The sequence below is a fragment of the Cyprinodon tularosa genome, unplaced genomic scaffold (assembly GCF_016077235.1).
Source record: "Cyprinodon tularosa strain WSP-4 unplaced genomic scaffold, ASM1607723v1 ctg167, whole genome shotgun sequence".
In the NCBI taxonomy this organism is placed as follows: Eukaryota; Metazoa; Chordata; class Actinopteri; order Cyprinodontiformes; family Cyprinodontidae; genus Cyprinodon; species Cyprinodon tularosa.
In genome coordinates, this window is record NW_024038504.1 from 401888 (window position 1) to 423037 (window position 21150).

The 21150-nt window shown below is 37.8% G+C and overlaps 1 long non-coding RNA gene across 1 annotated transcript; it reads left to right on the top strand.

Moving 5' to 3' along the window:
- The first annotated feature begins 865 nt into the window (after positions 1 to 865).
- On the top strand, positions 866 to 3267 carry LOC119780850. The gene is made up of 3 exons (XR_005280454.1): positions 866 to 1883; positions 1966 to 2060; positions 2839 to 3267. It is a non-coding gene; the product is annotated as an uncharacterized LOC119780850 (long non-coding RNA).
- The last annotated feature ends 17883 nt before the right edge of the window (positions 3268 to 21150 follow it).

A 21150-nucleotide genomic window follows, 5' to 3' on the forward strand; every position in this document is an offset into this window, starting at 1 on the left:
CTTGCAAGATCCCGGTTTTACTGGCCTCGTATGTCTGCAGATGTCCACAACAAAATAAAGAACTGTGAAAGATGTGTCCGACGGAAAACACTGCCAGACAAAGCAGCTCCGCTGGTTAACATCAAAACGTCAAGACCTTTGGAACTGGTATGCATGGATTTCTTGTCGTTGGAACCTGATCGGAGCAATACCAAAGACATACTCGTGATAACTGACCACTTCACAAAGTATGCAGTCGCTGTTCCCACGCCAAACCAAAAAGCGAAGACCGTAGCAAAGTGCTTATGGGACAACTTCCTGGTACATTACGGCATCCCTGAGAAGCTCCATAGTGACCAAGGACCTGATTTTGAGAGCCGTATTATCAAAGAACTCTGTGCAATGGCAGAAATCAGCAAGATCCGTACCACCCCATACCATCCTCGGGGTAATCCAGTAGAACGGTTTAATCGCACCCTTCTGGACATGCTGGGAACTTTGAATGATCACGACAAGACACACTGGAGAGATTTTGTAAAACCACTGGTGCATGCGTACAACTGTACCCGGAGCGATGTCACAGGATTCTCCCCTTATGAGCTTATGTTTGGACGTCAGCCACGCCTCCCAATAGATCTCGCTTTCGGACTGCCATTGGGAGAGAAAACGCACTCCTCTCACTCTCAGTACATTGAAAAGCTGAAAGCCCACCTCGAAGAAAGCTACCAAATTGCCATTGAGAACTCTGAGAAGCTGATGCTGAAAAACAAAACCCGTTTCGACAAGAACATCACTCCTTCAGAGTTGTCGGTGGGAGATCGTGTGCTGGTGAGAAATGTGAGAATAAGGGGAAAACACAAAATTGCTGATCGGTGACACAGTCATCAAAAGAGCCAGTCCACTTCCAGTCTACACCGTGAAGCCAGAAAACAAGGACCGTCCTGTACGTACACTCCATCGAGACCTGCTATTACCCTGTGGTTTCCTCTCAGCCCCTGCCAAACAAATCAAACAGAAAGTGACACATTCCCTACCGTCAGAAAGCACACCTCTCAATCCTCCTGATGATGGTGGTGAAGATATCCTGTCGGAAGAAGAACTGATTCCTGTTAAACCTCTCTCCATCTCAGAACCAGTCAGATTCACATCCATAATCGAATTGCCCACTTCTGCTCATCCGGCTGAGTCAGCTGTGGTCCCGCCTGGCCAGCAACCACAGTCTGCCCGGACTGAAGAACCTCTGATGGAAGTGGGGCCTCGTGTGATTGAGAGTGAACCGGAATCTGAATCGTCACAAGAAACCATTGACCACTTAGCTGAAGCTGTAAATACTCACTTAGACTTAAGACCTGCTGCTAACCTGGAGCCTGAAGAAAGCGCTTCCTCTGATCCGGAAACTCCAGACCCCGTCAGCATTGTCTCTGAATCTGACTCACCCTCTGAGCTTGAATTGTCCAGTCCCGGGTCCGAACCACCAGGCCATCGACCTATCCGAACACGTCGTCCTCCTGAGCGGTTCCAATACTCCAGGCTGGGCCATCCACTGCTCCAAAGTATCCAATCTTTGTTCCATGGACTAAGCACCGCCTTTAATTATGTTGTTGAAATTGATGAGGTCCAACCTTCCCTTACCAGTAAACAAGCCGTCTGCCGTCAGCCCGCTGCATGTACAGGGCCGTACATGAGTTCAGGGGGGGAACGTGTAGCCCTCAGCTCCTAAGTCCTTTTAATTTGACGGGCCACGCCCTGTGCGACATCACCCCAACTCTATTTACCTGCGGAGTCAGAGTGCCACTCCCTCCTCCATTCCCCACCTGTGGCTGTTGCATGCTCTGTTGGCGTCTCGTTTAAAAAAAAAGCTACTGGATCTTCCTAAAGATCTAATATTATAAGCTGTCTTTTGGGTGAGTGTTTTAACGCTACAAAACCAATCTCCTAATGTTTACTAACATCGTGTGATTACTCACCAAGCGTAACTTTTTACAGACTCGCTTCTCTCTCACAACTTGGGCCAAACCGCTCATGTTGTCTTTCATTAATACCACTACACAGACGGAGATCAACTTGTCATCCCTTCAACGGTGAGTTGTTAACTCCGATTCGGGTCATTTATTTTGTTTGCAGCGGCTAGATTTAAGTTTATATTCCGCGATCTGCGTCTTTTGTTTGTACCGCTGCCTCCACTTAATTCCTTGCCGCGCTGAGTCCCAGCGTTATTATGAATTTTGAACTACGTTTGTAGTGTGTAAAATATCGCTTCTGCTTGTTTAATATAAATTATTTTTAATTTACATTCAAGCCGAATTTTGCTTTACATTTTAGTTTAACAGAAGCGCCCCTTTTTTTCCAGCTTTTGACTGGATCATTAGAAAAGCAATGAGGTTTAGTTTTTTTTTTCTTTCTTCCTTCCTCTTACCTCATTGAAAATTAAATAAATATTTGAATGTAGCTACGTACTTGTGGAATTTGTTGCGCAACTTAAGAACTTAAGATCTGCTTGAGTATTTTTCTCTGCTCAAGTAATTTAATTGGAAAAGAGTTTTTTTTTTATATACATTGAATATTCATGATTTATGGGAAAAAAAGTGCACTTGATTACAATGTGTTTTTGAGTATCTAAAACTTTTGTGATAATCTGTTAAACGATTTATTTCTTTATTTATATAGTTATTTGTTATAGCTATATATATATATATATATATATATATATATATGTTTGTATATATATTGGTAAAATGTGTAAATATGGAAAACTATCTGCATGTATAAATGTGTTCCAAAATTTAATGCACACATATTTTAAACATGCAGATCTCATTGGTTAAGAACTGCTCATTTGTTTTTTTTTGACCATTCTAGGTCAGGTTTTTTTTTTATGCCAGAAAAAGGACATCACCCTCACTACAATCTGGTTCACAACAACTTTTTTTTCTTCTAATTCAACTGAAGATGGCGAGCTAAGACCTCTACCTGTGCGGTAGGATACAGACTCTTCTTTCCTATAAGGATAAAAACTATTCTCTTCCCAACCCTGGATTACCATAGCGTATGGACTAACAATCTAACCTAACTGAACCTTGGGGACAATTAATCAAAAACTGTTTTGTTATTAATGTTTGTGTGTTTGTTGTTTTTTTTTTTGTGTGTGTCTTGGCCACTTTAATACAAAACTAGTTAAACCTTATTTTTGTCTCTGTGATTATTCACACCTCGGGCTCCTCAACGAACCCTCTTCTGGTAACATCTTTCTACATCTATATAGTCAGTTCCTTGTCATTAGCCTTTAACAAGCGTTACACATTTCCTCATCCATCCAAGTCATTGGAATTAATGTACAGGTGTTCCAATCACTTCTCTGGCCACTCAGATATAAAATCAAGGACCTAGGCTTGCAGACTGTAAGATAAACATTTGTCCAAGAATGTGTCAGGAACTGGGATAAGATGCCACCTGTGCAAGAAATCCAGCTATGAAAAGACTTTCGCTTTAAAATCATGACAAAATGTTAGGTGAACTGGCTTCTCTAGAGAGTGTGCATGGTCGTATGTCTGTGTGTCTATGTGTAAAATTTATTACAAAAAAACCTTTACAGTAAAATGTTCTTAATTTTTTTTTTATTTGTTAAATCAATTCTTCTTACCAAATAAAATGTATTTAGATTTTATTGAGTGAAATTAACAAAGAATTTCTATTTGGAAAAAGTTGCTTGTCTTTTTGTAAATAAATGGTACTTCCAAGTTATTTCAGTGTTAATAATTTGCTTTCAAATTAAACTTAGCTATTGACAAATAGCTCCCAGTATTATTATTTTAGTCAGTTTATTTATCTGTCCATTTGTGTTTTTACCATTAAAAACACCATCAAAGCTCAAACATCCACATAAAAACATCTGGTTCCCTGATGGACTTCATCCATTCATCCATCAGTAGATGGCGATGTATTCCCAGATATAAGTAACATGAAAATAAGCTGAACTGAAGAACCTGCCTGACCTGCATGAATTGATGATGATCTTCAAAGCCTCAGTCTGACTGCAAATGTGCAGCAGGAAGTAGGAGAGACTGGCAAAAGTATTCACACCCCTTGAACTCTTCCACATCTTGTCACGTAGCAAATAAATACATTTTTATTGGAATCTTATTGGGAAGAATGACGCAGAGTGGCTGTAAAGTAGAAAGAAAATTATACATGACTTGAGACATTTATTACAAATAAAAAGCTGAAAGTGAGTTGTCCATAAGAAACATTGTATGCGGTGGAGAATTAAGACTGTGCATCACTCTGAACACACCATCCCCATTGTCAAATATGGTGGTGGCAGTATCATTTTCTGGGGGTGCTTCTCTTCAGCAGGGACATGTGGTCTCATGGAGAGATGGATAGAGCCAAATACAGGGAAATCTTGGAAGAAGCTTTGTTGGAGTCAGAAAAATATTTGAGAGAGTTCACCTTCCAGGAGAACAATGAGAATAAACATATAGCTTGGGCTACAATGGAATGGTTTAAATAAAAACTCGTATGCTAGAATGACGAACCTGCTGTAAGATCTGAAAACTGCTTTTCACAAACAATCTCTGCCATATTTTCAAAGAGAATGTGTAAAAATCTAAGTCCCTAAATGTGTAAAGCTGCTAGAAACAGACCCTTACAGACTTGTAGCTGTATGTCAGCAAAATGTTATTCCACAAAGTATTAACTCAGTCAGTATTTTTTTGGTAACAAATGAAAACTACTAGGCCTATGCTTCATTTCTTCTTCACAATTCTATATAACTTTGTCTTTCACATAAAATTCCAATAAAATAAATTGAAGTTTGTGATTCTAATGTGACAAAATGTGGAAAAGTCTGAGGCCCACTGTAGCTCAGGAGTAAAGAGGATCTGTTATGAAGGAGGGGATGTGTAAAGGCTTCGACTGACCACTCCTGAAGTCCAAACAATTCACCAGCTGTAGAAGAGTCAACATGAAATAACACAACCACCACTGGAAGAAGAAAAACAGCAGCTCGATCCTCAGAAGGGTTGTAGATGCCTCAGAGGGACTGGATTGAAATGTGTGTCCATCCATTGAACCGAACTGAGGCCAGAGCAAAGAAGAGGCCCTGCTGATCATCAGTGTCGGCCCCTGGCTGTGAAACATGATTTACCCAGATTCCTGCAGCCTGAAACGTGAAGATGTTTATTTTGCTTTGATGTGTCTTCTGATTTGATTTGAAGAGCTATTCTTAGCTTTAATTATTCATAAGAAGATCTGTTGTTTTTGTACAGCTGTAAATATAAAACTGGCATTTTTAAATAAGAGAATAATTACAAAATAATCAGCCATAGTGACTCATGTGCCACAATTTATTTACATTTTGTGTTTTCATTAATGTAGTTTCACTTTTCTGCACACATGGGTTGAATTACAATGTTTGTGTTTCATTAAAACTAAACTGATAAGTGATAGTCAATAATTCATCCCCTTAAAGAAACAAACTATAAACCTAAAGTCTAATTTGGTCATGACATCCTGTTATTGACTTATAATAGTATCCCTATTACCTTATATAATACCTTCAGAACTTTGTTTGTAGGAGTTGATTTATAAATATAAGAATGAGATAAGCGGTTTAAAAAAAAAGCTGCAATGAGATGCATTCTTGTCCTGAATCATAACAATAAATAAAGTTTAAAGGTCTTGTCATATGATCAAGTTTTAATAATCAGTTTTGGCGGATCTCAGCCTGTGTGATTCTGATGAAATGTGATCAAACTCCCTTCTATACCGAATGTTGCTGATCCACCGTGGGAGGATCTTCCCGGAGTGTCCTCACCAGCAGAACGAAAACAAAGCTGAGACAACATCCTTATTATGTTCCAACACAGATGCAGTTCAGAGAAGCAGCAAAGCTCCTTCATTTGGCTGCAAGCAAACATAACCTAGAAACACTGGTTTAAAATGCTAATAAATACCTCATGGATAACTTTATCACACTTTAAAAGGGGAAAATGCCAAATTTATCTGTAATGAAACGTATGGATTGTTAACTCCAGAGGAAGATGCAATTAAAAAGTCTGAATCGAATCAGATCAAGGTTTATTCATAGATATAGTCTCTATTCTTTACCTGTAACCATGGTAATTAATTTCAGACAAAAAAAAATATATAATTACCATTAAGGAATAAGGTGGACTTTCCTTTAATTTCTTGGACTTTTCTTTTACTTATTGTTGTAACATGAACATTTCCCTACTGTGGGAACAGTAAAGCCTAACCTAATCTAGTATTTGAACTACACTCATCTCTATTAGTGATGCACTGCTGGATTGAACTTCTTGATTTCCAATCTACAATTTTAGAGCTATATAGAAAACCAATATAGATGTAGACATGTTCAAGAAACTCTTTATATTTAAAAGTCAATTCAATCCAGAGAGTCTCAAACAGAGAGAGAAAAAAAACAGCAATTAGAAGTTTTATTGACATAAACACATATGGATACATATTGGGCTGCCAAAAATTGGCCCTCGAGGGCCACTGTCCTGCAGGTTTTAGAGGTTTCCCTGCTTCAAGCACAGCTGATTCTGATGATTGCAGGGCAGCAAAAGTCTGTTTATCAGCTATCAATGAAAATCAGCTGTGCTGAAGCAGGGAAATATCTCAAACTTGCAGGACAGGTAAACTTGCCCTCGGGGTAAACATAGGTTAGAGACGTCTTCTCCTCCAAAACCTGAACCTGGTATGGTATGGAGGCTGAAAGGGAAAGTGGGGGCATCCTTGGATTTGATTGTCTGAGGTGAGAGTGCAGATCTGTGCTGATAGGCTTGAGCAGGGAGGTGATTGGTGGGCAGGTAGGACTCTTTCAGTTAAAAGAAAACATGCAAAAACGTTTCTTGAAGTTATTTGTGTGAAAAGAGGGGACTTAATGGCACCCTGCTGGAGTGTGGCAGAAGAAGGATGACGCTAGACAAACCCCCCACTGAGAGAATCAGAGAACTTCAGACAAACTGGGTCATTAGACAGACAGATTGCTAATATTCAAGTCTGCTGGCTCAACAGCTGATGAGCATTATTTCAAGAGGAACTGCTGGCTAACCCATTAAAAAGCAAAAATAGTGTAAAGAATGCCTTAATAAACAGAGATCTGATTATCTAAATCGTTAATAAAAATAGAAAACCATTATTTCTAGAAATAATAGAAAACGTTACAAGTATTTGCCCTTTTACCGATGTCTTGTTTTCTGCATTTTTGTCATGTTAAAATGTTTCAAATCATCAAACAATCCCACTATTAGACAAAGATAGCTTTAGAAAATAGAGCAAAACTGTTTTTTTTCTTGACTTGATATATGTAGAAGAAAGAGCATCAGAAGTTATTTGAGCCTTTGTGAAAAGATAACAGCCGTTCTTGTTCAAATTTGAATCTGCTCTTATTAACCACATTTTTGGAAAGCAAATTTTAATTTGTTAAGCCGAACCCAACCCTGCTTCTTGATGGACCTGCAGAAACCTGTCAGACATCACAAACTCGTCTCCAAGATATAAAAACACAAACCATTACGCTTCTATTTAAACAAATTCAACAAGTCAGGATCATCTGGATAATATGGGAAGGGTTACAAAACCCGTTATAAAGCCTCACTTAAACGAGGAAAAAAAACAAACAGATTCAGTCTAGTTAGATTTAAAGAAATCTGTAAAAAGAGGGGCCCAAATCTCCTCCACAGCGATAGAAAAGTGTTCTTGCAGCATTACACAGGAGGATGCAATTCCTTTCTCACAGTTTTTTTTTTTTTTTTTTTTTTGGCAATAGAGAGTTTATTGTTATAAAAGGAAGGATTTTGAATTCATGCTTAGGATGCAAACAGAATGTCTAAAAGCTTCACATGTGGAACTATTAGTAAGACGTTTTCCCTGGATCATTTATTTTAGAAACATCATATCCATTGGCTCAAACAATTCTTTGTCTCCAGTTAGAACATCAGATATTTTTTATCCAAAAGACAGGGATCTCAGTAAATTTTTTCTAAAACATTTGAAAACATTTATTTGTGTCCTCCTGTCTGATACCTTTGTTAAATGAGATAATTTCCACTCCTTGCCAAACCTGGCTTTAGCTCAAACATGTAATTGCAGGTGAGTTCATGTAAAAAAAATCCCCTGGGACAGCAGACAAAAGCTTGAATAAAGCAAACGGATCAAATTTTTTTGCCTAAAGAACTGCCAAATAATGCAACAATATTATTCCAGCTTTTTATTTTTTACATTCTAACGCTGAGATATGTAGACTTTCACATTTGAATCATATAAACTTTGTCAAAACATACATGTTAGTTTTTTAAAATAATTTTTAATATAAATTTTTCTAACTTCAAAAGAGACAAAGTAGTTCCTCTTATAAAAATGTAAATGTGGTATACTTTTTTATATTTCAAGAAGTGAATTTTTGTACCAGGAGATTGCTAGTAATCGCTGACTAGTCCCAGAATGTTTCATAACTTTTATAAACCATGCTCCATAAATATGTCTCAAGATTTGAAGCTGTGCACATTGATATCATCTATGAAGGGAAAGGAACAAAACGGATCTGTCTCATCTTAATGCAGCTATAAATGTCACTCTAAACCAAATGAAGATGAAAACGGGCCGCTTGTGTGAAGTTTTCGCTAAGCTCAGACGGGTTTCTACATAGCTGACCAGGCCTCTAAGAGTGTTCTACTGTGCAATCTAACCCCACCACTGCCTCCCAGACACTGGCATCCTTTGGAGCAAATGAAATCAAATTATTTTCGAAATGTCATTTTTCTTCCAGTTGTGAAAGCAGAGGTTACTTGAGAAACTTGCAAACAGGCCTGCAACTAGAATAATGTGCAGTGACCACTTGCACATCTTTGTGATTGGTTGAAATTCTGGAATAATCCAGGCTTCTGTTCTGATCCTTCTGCACTCAAAAGATCCAGATGACCCCGCACCACACGTGCTGAACTGTACAATCGATATGTATGCTACTGTTAAAGTGCTAAACATATCAGAGCAGTGGTCACAGTGGGTAAAGGACAAGCGGAGTTCTGTGTGTTGTGATAACCTCAGATGTTTGAACTACACACGTGCCTCGAGTAACATGTACGTTACCCCGTGTATTTGCTCATATACCTAGTTATTGACATACTCTCTGTAAATGGATACAAACCATTTTTTTTCTCGTTTTCTGAGATAAAATCAAATGACCCTACCTGTTTTAAGTCAATTATGATTAGAGCGAGTTGATTCTTAAGATTTTTTTTGTTACTTGATCAAAAATTCCTGATAAGGCTTTTAAGCATCTAATAGGGAAATTCATAACATTCATATAAATTTACATCAGGCAAGTAGTGGATATGATTATTTTTTTCTTTGTGTCCTGTTTTTCCAATATAGGTCTGGGAATAGATGTCCCAAAGCTCTAGGTGTAAGTCCAACAGCTTTGCTTTCACAAGCAGACCATTATGACTGCTGCCATAAGGTTCTGCTCGGTACTTGCATCCGAAACTTTATTAAAATCGTCTTTATTTTCAATAAAGTTTCAAAACAATAGCTAAAAGATGACCAAAGTAAAACATCTAGAAAAAACTTCAAGAGCATATCCCTTAGATATCCATGTGTGTCGAAGCTAAAAACCTGTGGCGATTACACAATATTATCCAGGGTTGTAAATATCTTTAGCTTAGTATTTAGTATTACTGTGTATCTGTGAACACCTGGAACCTAAGTCTCATGGTATTTATGCATTGGCATGTACTATATAAAGTATTTACAAAGCTGCTTTGAAGCAGCTTTGTAAATACTTAATACAGTACATGCCAAGTAATACTATCAGCATCTACATAAAACTTGTCAGCAGAGAGAGGCAGGATGGACCCTAGAATTTCCTTATAGAGGGCTGCATTGATAGAGGACTTCAGAAAACACAATAGAGCTACACCAGCAGATGACTTGACACGCCAAGCCATTACTGACCTACGGTATATATAAACTACACTTTTAATCTACTTTTATCTGAAAGTAGGATTTTAATCCATTGAACACTAGTCCACTTCCTTTTCTCCTTGGCCCAGTTATGATGCCTCTGATGTTCTCTCTGGTTTAGGAATGACTGGATATGAGGAATGCAACATTGGTAGCTGATGCATGGGATTTTTCTGTTCATAGTGACTTTAGATGCATGGACCCCAAACCTACCCTGAATAGATTTCGTTTGAAAGGCCTCTAAAGACTGTGGTTCTCCTTGTTGCTAGGGAACCCTTTCCTGCTACACTCCCTCCTTCCAATTAATTTCATTCTGTTAATATACTTAGATATAGCACTGTGGATTAACCAGCTTCTTCAGAAATGGAGCTGTGAAGCGTGTCGATGAATGTTTTCTGGACATCTATCCTGTCAGCAGTCTTCCCAGTAATTGTGTAACCTACTGACCCAGAGTGAGAGTGTATTTAAAGTCTCAGGACATTTTGAGTTAGCTAGCTGGTTAGGGCGTGACACCGTGAGTATTCACATTTTCAAAGGGACTACACTGCAAAAAACTGAAATCTAAATAAGTAATTTTTTTTTAAATACGTTATTTTTCTTGAATTGAAGAGGTAAGTTAGACATTTTGCCAAACAAGACAATTCACATTTAGAATAAGAAAAAAATAAAATAAAAACAATTCAATTTTCTTATTTCAAGTGCTTATTATTTTATTAATTAAAAAAATACCAATACCATTGACATATCATCTTGTTTACCTACTCAAATTAAGAGTAAATACACTTAATTTAAGACATTTTTACTTATTTCTAGGTTGCTTTTGCAGTGTAACACCAACACATTTATCTTCACTGCAAAAATGATCTAGAAATAACTAATACATTCTTAAATTAAGTGTATTTACAAGAAATAAGATGATTTGCCAACGGAATGAGTATTTTTACTCTTACATTAAGATAACTAGATACAATGCACTTGAAATGAGACAATGCAACTGTTTCCTCTTATTTTAAATGTAAATTGTCTTGTTCCATTGGCAAACTATTCAAAATATTCTCTTTTTTTAAGAAAAACATGACTTAATTAGATTTCAACAAAGTGTTTGTCTCTACTCGAAACATTTCCACATTTAAACACAAACTGTTCCCCAAGTGCTTTGAGTTTTTTTTGTTTTTTTTTTTTACTTGCAAGCTGTTTTTTCTTCTGTGAAGTGATGACAACTGACTTACTAAAGAAGGTCTGCAATGAAAAAACGACATGCAAGCACCCAAAGTTCCTGCAACAAGTAGTTTGGCTGTAGGACCCCGGGACAAGGGTCCCATAAAATCTATTCATTAGCAAATGAATACAAGACTGAAATGTGGCTGTCCTCACTGTATCAACATACCTTTTTTCTTATTCTTTGTAGCTACATCTTATTTTACAACCTTAGTGAGTCTTTAGAGAGGCACTTATGAAGTCCAACTCTTCATTCCTTGTTTTTATTCCCACAGAGAAAATACCTCTCACTGAACGGGTCACTGGAATAACGAACCATATAATCTGCTAATTGAAACTTTCTCTTTAGCTTTAACCATGAAATATGATCTCAAACCTCCTATCTTGAAGGTCTTTTTGATGTACTGTTGTGTCTAACTATAAATGCAGACAAATTGAAAGTGGAGTCGAACAGATAGAGCGGAACACAATGTAAAGTGAATACAAACAGAGAACGGCCTTGCACATGCAGCTTGGTGTTTTACGTCAAGCATGCAAGTTAGGTGACAGTTGTTTAGACAAGTCAGCATGCTGCCATAATATAGATATTAACTGATAAAAGTAGAAACAAAGAAATGCAAGATGGTAACTTCTGAGAAGTCTATTTAATTTAAAGGAGAATTCTGGTTTTTAACACTTTTAGCCCATTTTCTGTAGTGTCCAGGATGAAATCGAATGATCGACACCAAAATTTTGACAATTGGTCCTGTCTCTGCTTTTTGGCTCATGCAGAATCACCCCCTGGCTGCTTCAGAATGGCTTGCATAGAGCATGTCCGCTAATGTCCTTAAAACAACCTTAAACGTTCTTTTTTTAAAATATGCTACTCACCGGGTCGTCAGCGCTGTTCAATGACGTTCCAAAAAAAGTTTCGTAAAGAAAAAACGTTCCTGTAGTGTTTTATTTAGCATTTTGTAAATCCCATTGAGTTCTGTTGGAATAGTCAATATTCCGCTGCCACCGGAAACGGAAATGGGGCCTGTTTACACAGTTGTAGTCTTTTCGCTTCACTCTGTGTACTCCGACGTCGAGGTGCTAACGTCTCTGTTAAACACTTTAAAAAACTCTGAAAATGGAATACGAAAGGTGGATTCTTGATTCTCGACGTCGGAGTACACAGAGTGAAGCGAAAAGACTACAACTGTGTAAACAGGCCCCATTTCCGTTTCCGGTGGCAGGGGAATATTGACTATTCCAACAGAACTCAATGGGATTTACAAAATGCTAAATAAAACACTACAGGAACGTTTTTTCTTTACGAAACTTTTTTTGGAACGTCATTGAACAGCGCTGATGACCCGGTGAGTAGCATATTTTAAAAAAAGAACGTTTAAGGTTGTTTTAAGGACATTAGTGGACATGCACTATGAAAGCCATTCTGAAGCAGCCAGGGGTGGATTCTAAATGAGCCAAAAAGCAGAGACAGGACCAATTGTCAAAATTTTGGTGTCGATCATTCGATTTCATCCTGGACACTACAGAAAATGGGCTAAAAGTGTTAAAAACCGGAATTCTCCTTTAAGTTGCCATGAAGAAGGAAGCTGGATATTTCAGCATTGTAAACACAATTTAACATTATGTATGCAAATGCGCAACTATCCACATTAAGAAGAGGGAAACAAAGATGCAAAATTCCCCTTTTTTAGATTTTCCTAGAATGAATTATTTGTAATTCATCCAAATCTATGTTTGCTCTAAGCTGTGTGTTTGCAGCAGGCTCATCAACACAGGTTCATGAGGTTTACATCTCCCATTTAAGCATATAGCTTAACTTTATTATGTTTTCACAAAGACTGCAGCTGCACCTGCAGCTTCACCTGCAGAACTTGAGTGTCTCTTCTGAGCATTTTTTTTTTATTTTTTTTACATCCTGTAAACACATGTAAACCCTGCAGGCATGAGAGAGGCAACAAAGAAGCAGATGGAAAATGTTTATAACTAATTCAAATATTTGCAGCTAGGCCTAAAAACAGCACACAGACACCAGTGGGTTTCTCTTTCTTTGTAGAGTTGGGTGCGCGGCTCAGATTCGGATGGTCAGATTGTGCAGACGTGGTAAATGTGAAACAAATGTTCTGTTTTTTGGGTTTGTGAGCCTTTCGTGACAAAAGCAATAACAGGAAAGCAAAGGTTATCTGTGTTTTTTCCCCTGAAGATCCCTTTGATTTCCTTCAAGGGAAGCCAAACTGAATTATTTAAAAGCTGAACAGCAAACTATCTAAATGTATTCTCTCTGTCAGTATCTATGACCCTCCTTCCTCTATTTATCTACCATATTTTCCTCTAAGTCACAACAACCTCCAAGAGGCTGATAGACCTCTAGAATGAAAAAAAAAAACATCCATAAGGTCAAATTTAACTTGGAGCCCGTTGGGCGTGTATCACTCTGCATAGTTGGTATCACTGACCTATCTCTAGGTCATGTTATCAAGCAGAGACAGAAACACAAAATCACAGACTGAGTAATGGGCGTTGCTCCTCTGCCTAATCGCTGGGTTGGACCGACTTGCCGGGAAATAAGCACTACCTTCTTTACAGAGACATACGAACATGATGTAGTCATTTACAGTAGCAGAGGAGAACAGCTAAGCACCGGGTCCCCTGAACTACAGTGCAACTGTGAAGTCTGCATTGATATGAAAGTTGACGGTTTCACCTCTCATAAACCTACCGGAAAACGAGGTGTTCATTCACTTCTTATGTCTATCTGTGGAAAACAAGCCTACAGAGAATGCATGACCTTACTGGTCTGATGTGTTTTGCCAACAAAATTGACACACGCACGGACAAGAAGCACCTTTTTACACTTGATCTGCTGCTTATTTTCACAAATAGAAATCCATACGTTCAACCTAATGTATAAAGCATTTACATGAGGTGAAGGAGACCTGTTTACTCAAACTGGGCACCAACATTTTAAGGAATTTTATAGATTTTTATTGTATCATGTTTTTTTGATGCATTCTGTTCTGAGTATCTCAAAAAGCTGCACTTTTGTGAGCAAAACTGCCTTGTAGATATGGAAGGTTAAAGAATGTGTAACATCCCTGAACGAAGAACATGTTGAACCTTAAAGCAGATGGGCTACAACAGCTGTAGAACACGCCAGGAGCCCCTGCTGTCAGCTAAAACAGGAAACCGATGTTACAGTCCTTAAAGCCTCACCATTATTGTTGCATTTTCTGATTAATCTCTTTGGTAGCTCCGACATTTGGAAACTAGGATCAGAATTCAGCATAAAATAACAAGACATGTTGAATCCTTTGTGCCTTCTATCAACAGTTCAGGCTGCTGCTTTTGTTTTAATGATGGTGGTATTTTGGCCCCTTAGTCCCATTTGAGCCCTCTTCAAACACCAAAGCTTACTTGAGCATTATTGTTGACAATGCATCCCACTTTATGAGTGCAGTGTATATTCTGATTGCAAAGTCACCAAGCCCAGATACCCTCAATCTGGTTTCTAGAGCATTACGGTGACATCGCCGTACACCAGTGAACTCAAAGATAACTAGTTAATGTTGCCTTAGCCCATCAGAGCCTCTCTAGCTTTATCAGTTATGATTTTCATAATCTAAAATGATTTCTGAATCAAATCTAAAACCCCTGTTTGTTTCAATCTGTCACATCCAAGAGGCTCCCAACCTTAACTTTGGAAATAGAAACCAACAGTGGGCCAAATATCCTGTTTATTTTCTTTTTTTTTTTCTTTTTTAGAAATGTTTCGAAAATACTGTTTTTCTGTTAGAATTTACAGCATTGAATTTACTATTTTCCGTATTCGAAAAGGGAAGCATATGATGTATATCTACTTGACTCTCAGGGGAAAATAGTCAGGATCATAAATGGTGGGTGAAACAGGTGAGAGGCATTTGTATGACTGGCAGGCTGAATGAGCTTAATGGTGTTGAGCGTGAATGATTGTCGCTACCTTGAAAATAAACTAGTGGACATAAATGAAGCGGCACAGAAATACACAGGAACTATCTGATGAAAAAAACAATAACTATCAAGCAGAGATGTAAACTGTTATAACAACCAATCTACAGTAAAGAACATAAAAATAAACAGAGAAACTACAGAGAGACTTTTCTAAAGATCTGAGCACACAAGAATGGACTGAATGAAGGAATGAGCTAATGTGCATAATGAACAATGATGACAAGTGAATGACATAAACTCAGAAAACATAACCAAAACATCTACAGATCCTCTTACCTTTTGTCCTTCTTTCAGTACTTTCATGCTAGCGTTGCAGGGGTTTGAAGTAAATGAAAGAAATGTCTAAAGGTACTAAAATGAACATGGGGGATGCTATGAAGTGTTTTATGTACTATTCTGTAGAAGAAATACTAGTTGTTAAAAAAAATGTAAACATGGTTTGGTGCCTGCACCTATACAGCACCTTTTCAAGTTCTCTGGGGCACACTGGAAAAAAAAAAGAAAAAAAAAGTGAAATCTAAGTCAAGTTTTTAAAAAAAATAAATACACTTTTTCTTGAATTGAGCAGGTAAGTGTGTCCTGCAACAGTTGGTCCCCCACCTCTTGTCCGTAGACAGCTGGAGATAGGCACCAGCACTCCTCGCAACCACAGCAGGGACAAAGCGTGGCGGAAAATGGATGGATGAAAGTTAGTGACATCAGAGCTCATTTGGTGACGCCAGTGTCTCTTCTAGAATAGGCAATCAATAAAGGCCAAATACTGTAATGTCTCTTCAGGTGAACAGGTACCATTTGTTCAAGTGAGATGCAAACACACATGTATGCTAAGTAAAAATATTTACTTTGAGTCAGATCATGGCAATCAGTAATGTTAAATTATCCTTTATTCTTAATCTACAGTTTCAGGAGGAACTTTGTGTCCTAAGTCCTATTTTCACATTCAACACAGATTAACTTAGTCATACTTGGAAGGGTTTATTCATGGTGTGTGGGTGTTTAGAAAAAACATTATTAGGTGTTGTGAAAATTAAATAAGTACTGTGGGTGCTAACCCACCTACTGTAAGTATCAATACACATTTACTCCAAATATTTGAAGGTCATACATAAAAGGCTGCAGTACTATATTGTTCTGGTATGCCTACTTCATGCTGGATGAATCTGGGTTTAATGAAGTGATTAGGCCACTGTCCTGAGATATCTTTGGAGGAAATAAATAAACAAATAAAAGAAACACACTTGTTAATGTTACATTTAAGATGTAAATATGGGCTGGCAGAAAGGGGCACTGTAAAAGGGAATAAGAAGAAACATGAAGTTTGTCGATAAAAATGTTTTCTGAAAAATAAAACATGCAACTACATACAGGAGTATTAAAAACTGTAAATAAATCAAACTTCATTTAAAACCTTAATGGAGAAATCTTAGAAACAATTCTATACACAACTATAATAAAAAGATGGGAGGAAGGTTGTTTTTCTGCAAAAATCTGGGAAAACATTTAGACTAATTGGTTTTCCATTTGTTCATTTATATATTTAGGTACTCTGTCTAAGAAGTGTTAATTGACAAATCAAACTTTCAGAAATGAAGTTATTTTATTGCACTCTTTTTTTTTTTATAGTCCTACAGATTTAAAAAAATTGCTGTTGCCCACTTTCCATAAAAAAAAAAAAAAAAAAAAAAAAAAAACCCAACCAAATGGCAACACAGAACCTTGAGGGTGGATTGTTCAAAAGCAATACTTTTAGTTAAAATGATTAAATGATCAAATGTATTAACATGCTGATATGCGCTAATATATATACAGTATATATATATATATATATATATATATATATATATATATATATATATATATATATTTATATATATAGTTTGAGAGAGTATTTAGCAATATTCTCCTTACAAGGTTCACTGAGCTAATCAAGGAGCCAAAAAATTAGTGAGAAATTAAAGAGTTGAAGTGGTGTGATGTTTTAATATGAAGTCAGACATAAAAAGCAATAATAATGGTATAATCTGTGTTAAAATTGAAATTGTCCTGATCCAATTTTAGAGATAGTTTTAATAAACAAAATTAAGAGTAATACATAGGTGGATGCTGAGTGTTAAAAGAGAGGACTGACTGGAGATCCCAGGCTGTGACCCAGTCCATGTGCCAAGGTCAACTGGACCTGTCGAGGAGGCTGGAACTGTCCGTAGTTCTGAATCGTTATCAGTCCCACAGAGACAAGTGTGTGTTTTTCATAAAGGTCTGAGTGTCTCTGTTCAGAATGTTGCCGAAGACAGGTGCCAGGCCAACAATGACCCTGAAGGAATAAGTGGGAGAATATGGAGGGAATTAAGGAAGGATGAACTGGTAAGTGAGACCCTTTGCAAATGGAATAAGACAATTTACATTTAAAATAAGAAAAATCAACAGCCATCTCTTATTTCAAGTACATAATATCAAGTATCTTATTTTATAGGGTAAAAATACTCAATTAGCAGATCAGTTATTTGCCTACTTAAATTTAGGGTACTTATTTTAAGAAACCTTAACTCGTTTGTAGATTGTTTTTGCAGTGCAGAAGTGTTTCTAGAGACAGGCCTGCAGGGCCCAGGGCAATTGTAGAACCATTGACTTATGTTATGGCCCCTCTTCTTTAAAAATGACATAATACAAAATAAATATATGCAAATAATGACATGTGCTGGTACAGCAACAGTAAATAATGGGTCCCATGCATCAGTTTTATTTGTTATGGTTTTATTTTAACAATGACAGAAAAATGATAATTGATAATGAATAGCATTGATAGGATTTGCCCCATTTATGTGTTCAGGTTTTACGCATTTGACACTTTTACATTTTTTTTTTACCATCATAGAAGATAAAAATACAGCATCTCTCTCTGTTTAACAACATGGAAGGTGTTTATCACTCTCTGTTTATTGACTTCAGGACCATGTCAGGACAGAACTACCAATGTTAACTGCTAATATTCATGACTTAAACGTCTGTTTGTTTTCTTCATTGCTCTGTAGCTGCCTCTGTGCCCTTAAGGGGTGTAAAATAGAGCTTGAAGTTTAGGCACCTAGTGTGCATACTGTCTGTCTCCACATCTTGTTTTTATTTTCTGTGACCTGATATGAGGAAGGAATGTCATTCTCAAGAGAAATGAGGGCATCCTCTGGAAACCAGTGGAGCTCCAAATCTGTTTTAGACTTTAGTCTCCTGGTCAGCCAATAAGGAGAGGGGATTATATACCACACCCACACAGCTCTCATGCATGTGAAAGATCCTGAATGTATGGATGGATTATCAGACGGTGGGCCCCAGCCTGAATGCACACCACCCCCAACTCCTGCCCTTATAACAAAGGAAAAAGGCGGTCAGCTTAGTGTTTCACACTTTCCTCTATTTGTGATTAACTTAATGTTACTTTTAAAAGTAGTTTTATTTTTTTTTCCATTATTTTGCTCTCAGCTCTGTTGTACCTGTGATTTCTTTAATACGTCATGCTAGTTACAAATAATCTTGAAGGTTTGCCTTTTTTCAATGTACACAGGAAACATCTGTTTTCCTGCCATCATGGGTTACAATACAAATACAGCAGTGTATACCATAGAACATGAGGCTCACCCAAACACAGCAGCTGCTTGGGGGCCCCTACACTTACAGTGGGGCCCCACAGAACCAGTTGGACCGTGAATATTTTCCCAAGAATAAAGAAACGGCTTGTAATCATATGCCCACACCCATGAGGATGTTTAAGCATAAAGAATAGTCATGTTTTCATGTTGCATTTTCCTCATCAAGCATTTACCAAAAGGTTAGAATTTCCTGCCACACAAACAAACTAAAACTGCTCCGGACTGACTTCTATTAGACCAAGACCCTGAGGGGAAGGGAACAGCTTCCCACAAAAAAATATCCGTCACTTGTTCTGCTTGGATTTCTTGGTTTTGAATGGCTCTGCAGAAGTCCTCTAGACAGCTAGCAATGAGTTTTAACACTTGAATAATATGAATAATACAATCTTACAAAAAACAAATATATTAATGTAATAAATTGCTTGTTTTATGGTTCGCTACACATCTTTCCAGTGTTCCCAGCAGCATGGCCAGGATTTAATCACGTAACAACCTCCAACTCCAGATTATATTATTTTAAAGTTTAAATGATATAAAAGGTTGTACAAAACAGTGGCTGTAAAGTGGAATGAAGATGATTAATCTTTTTTTTTGTCTGAAGTGTACTGCATGTGCTTCAATTACAGCCACAGGTCTATCGAAGGTCATTCCGTCCGGGTTTTTAAAGGCTGCTGTGCAACATAAATTTATAAAATTTATAAAATGTATTCGGAATCAGAAATAGCTTTACTTCCAAGTAGTGCACACAAAGACAAACAGTCAACTGACATTAATCAATTCAGAAATATGGAATGTGTTCAGACTGCTGGAGAGAGGCACCAGCACCCCTCGCGATCCCACTCGGGACAAGCGTGTAAGAAAATGGATGGATGGATGGATGGATGGATGGATGGATGGATGGATGGATGGATGGATGGATGGAATGTGTTCAAACGAATCCAAGTTGTATAGGAATAATAAGAGAATAGAGAAAAATAGAGCAACGTTTTTAACAGAGAAAGTAAAGCGGCATAATGTGCTAGGGGAAACTGTCAGTGAGGGACTTTGGGCTTGTTTATGAGACTATCTGCAGATGGGAAGAAGCTGTTTTTTTGGCAGGATTTTTTTTTCATCCTGATCTGCTGCAAAGAATCAAAAAGAGTTTATGGCACCAGTGGCACAGTCTGCTGCAATCATACCTGCTCGGCTTTAAATCCTCGAAAGATGTATTTCCTGAAGGTAAGGAAGTTTGCACGATCTCTGCAGAGCGAGCGGTACCCTGCAGCCTGGTCTTGTCCTGGGCGGTGGCAGCAATGCACCATATGATGATGGAGAAGAAGAAAATGGGTTCAGTGATGCGGAAATACAATTACACCATCATTGACTTTGCCTTTCTTCTGCTGCCACAGTGTGTAAATCCTCTGCTTTGCTTTCCTGATAAGGGAGGTGAGGTTCAGGTTCCACTTAAGATGCTGAGTGATGATGATGCCCAGGAATTGGAAGAAGTCCGCAGCAGTGACTAGAAAGGGTGGGGCTTTTCTCTTTCTAAAGTCCATGGCCATCTCAATATAGTATATAATATAATATTCCTTAGAATCAGATGTGAAGGATACTTGCTTAGGCATTCTTTTAACAGCAGGTTTCTCATGGCAGGTTTACCATAAAACTCCGCATTTACAGTGAAAAACTATAAGCTGTTCTGTAGTTGTCGATGTCAGCTGCTCCTCCGGTTAACATGAACTTTTTAGGTGTATCTTGTCCGATTTGGTGGTCTAGCTGTGTTGATACGAAGTGGTATTTTAATTTCTTTAAATTCTTCGATCCTCATAATGTTGTTTATTTTGCCCTCATGGGAATATCTGGCTTTATACAGATGTTTAATCACTCGAAGATGGACTTTGTTATATCGGTATTATTTTTTATTTTTCTTAAGGGTATCAGGATAATTCTTGTAAACAATACATGGTAAAACTTTTTATATTCTCATTTGTAAAAAAAACACAACTGGCTGCACAGTTGAGCAGTGGGTAGCAGCCTTGCAGCAAGAAGGTTTGGGGACAAATTCCCAGCCCTGGGGCTTTTTTTGCATGGAGTTTGTGTTTTGACCCTGTATATGTGTGGGTTCTCTCTGGGTGCACCGGCTTCCTCTCAAAGTCCAAAAAAATGACTGTTAGGTTAATTGGCTGCTCTAAATTCTCTTTAGGTGTGAATGTATGCATCAATGGTTGTTTGTCCTGTTTATCTCTGTACTGCCCTGTGAGGGACTCGCAACCTCTCCAGGGTGTACCCCGCCTCTCGCCCATAGACAGCTGGAGATAGGCACCAGCACCCCTCGCAACCCCAGAAGGGATAAGCGTGACAGAAAATGGTT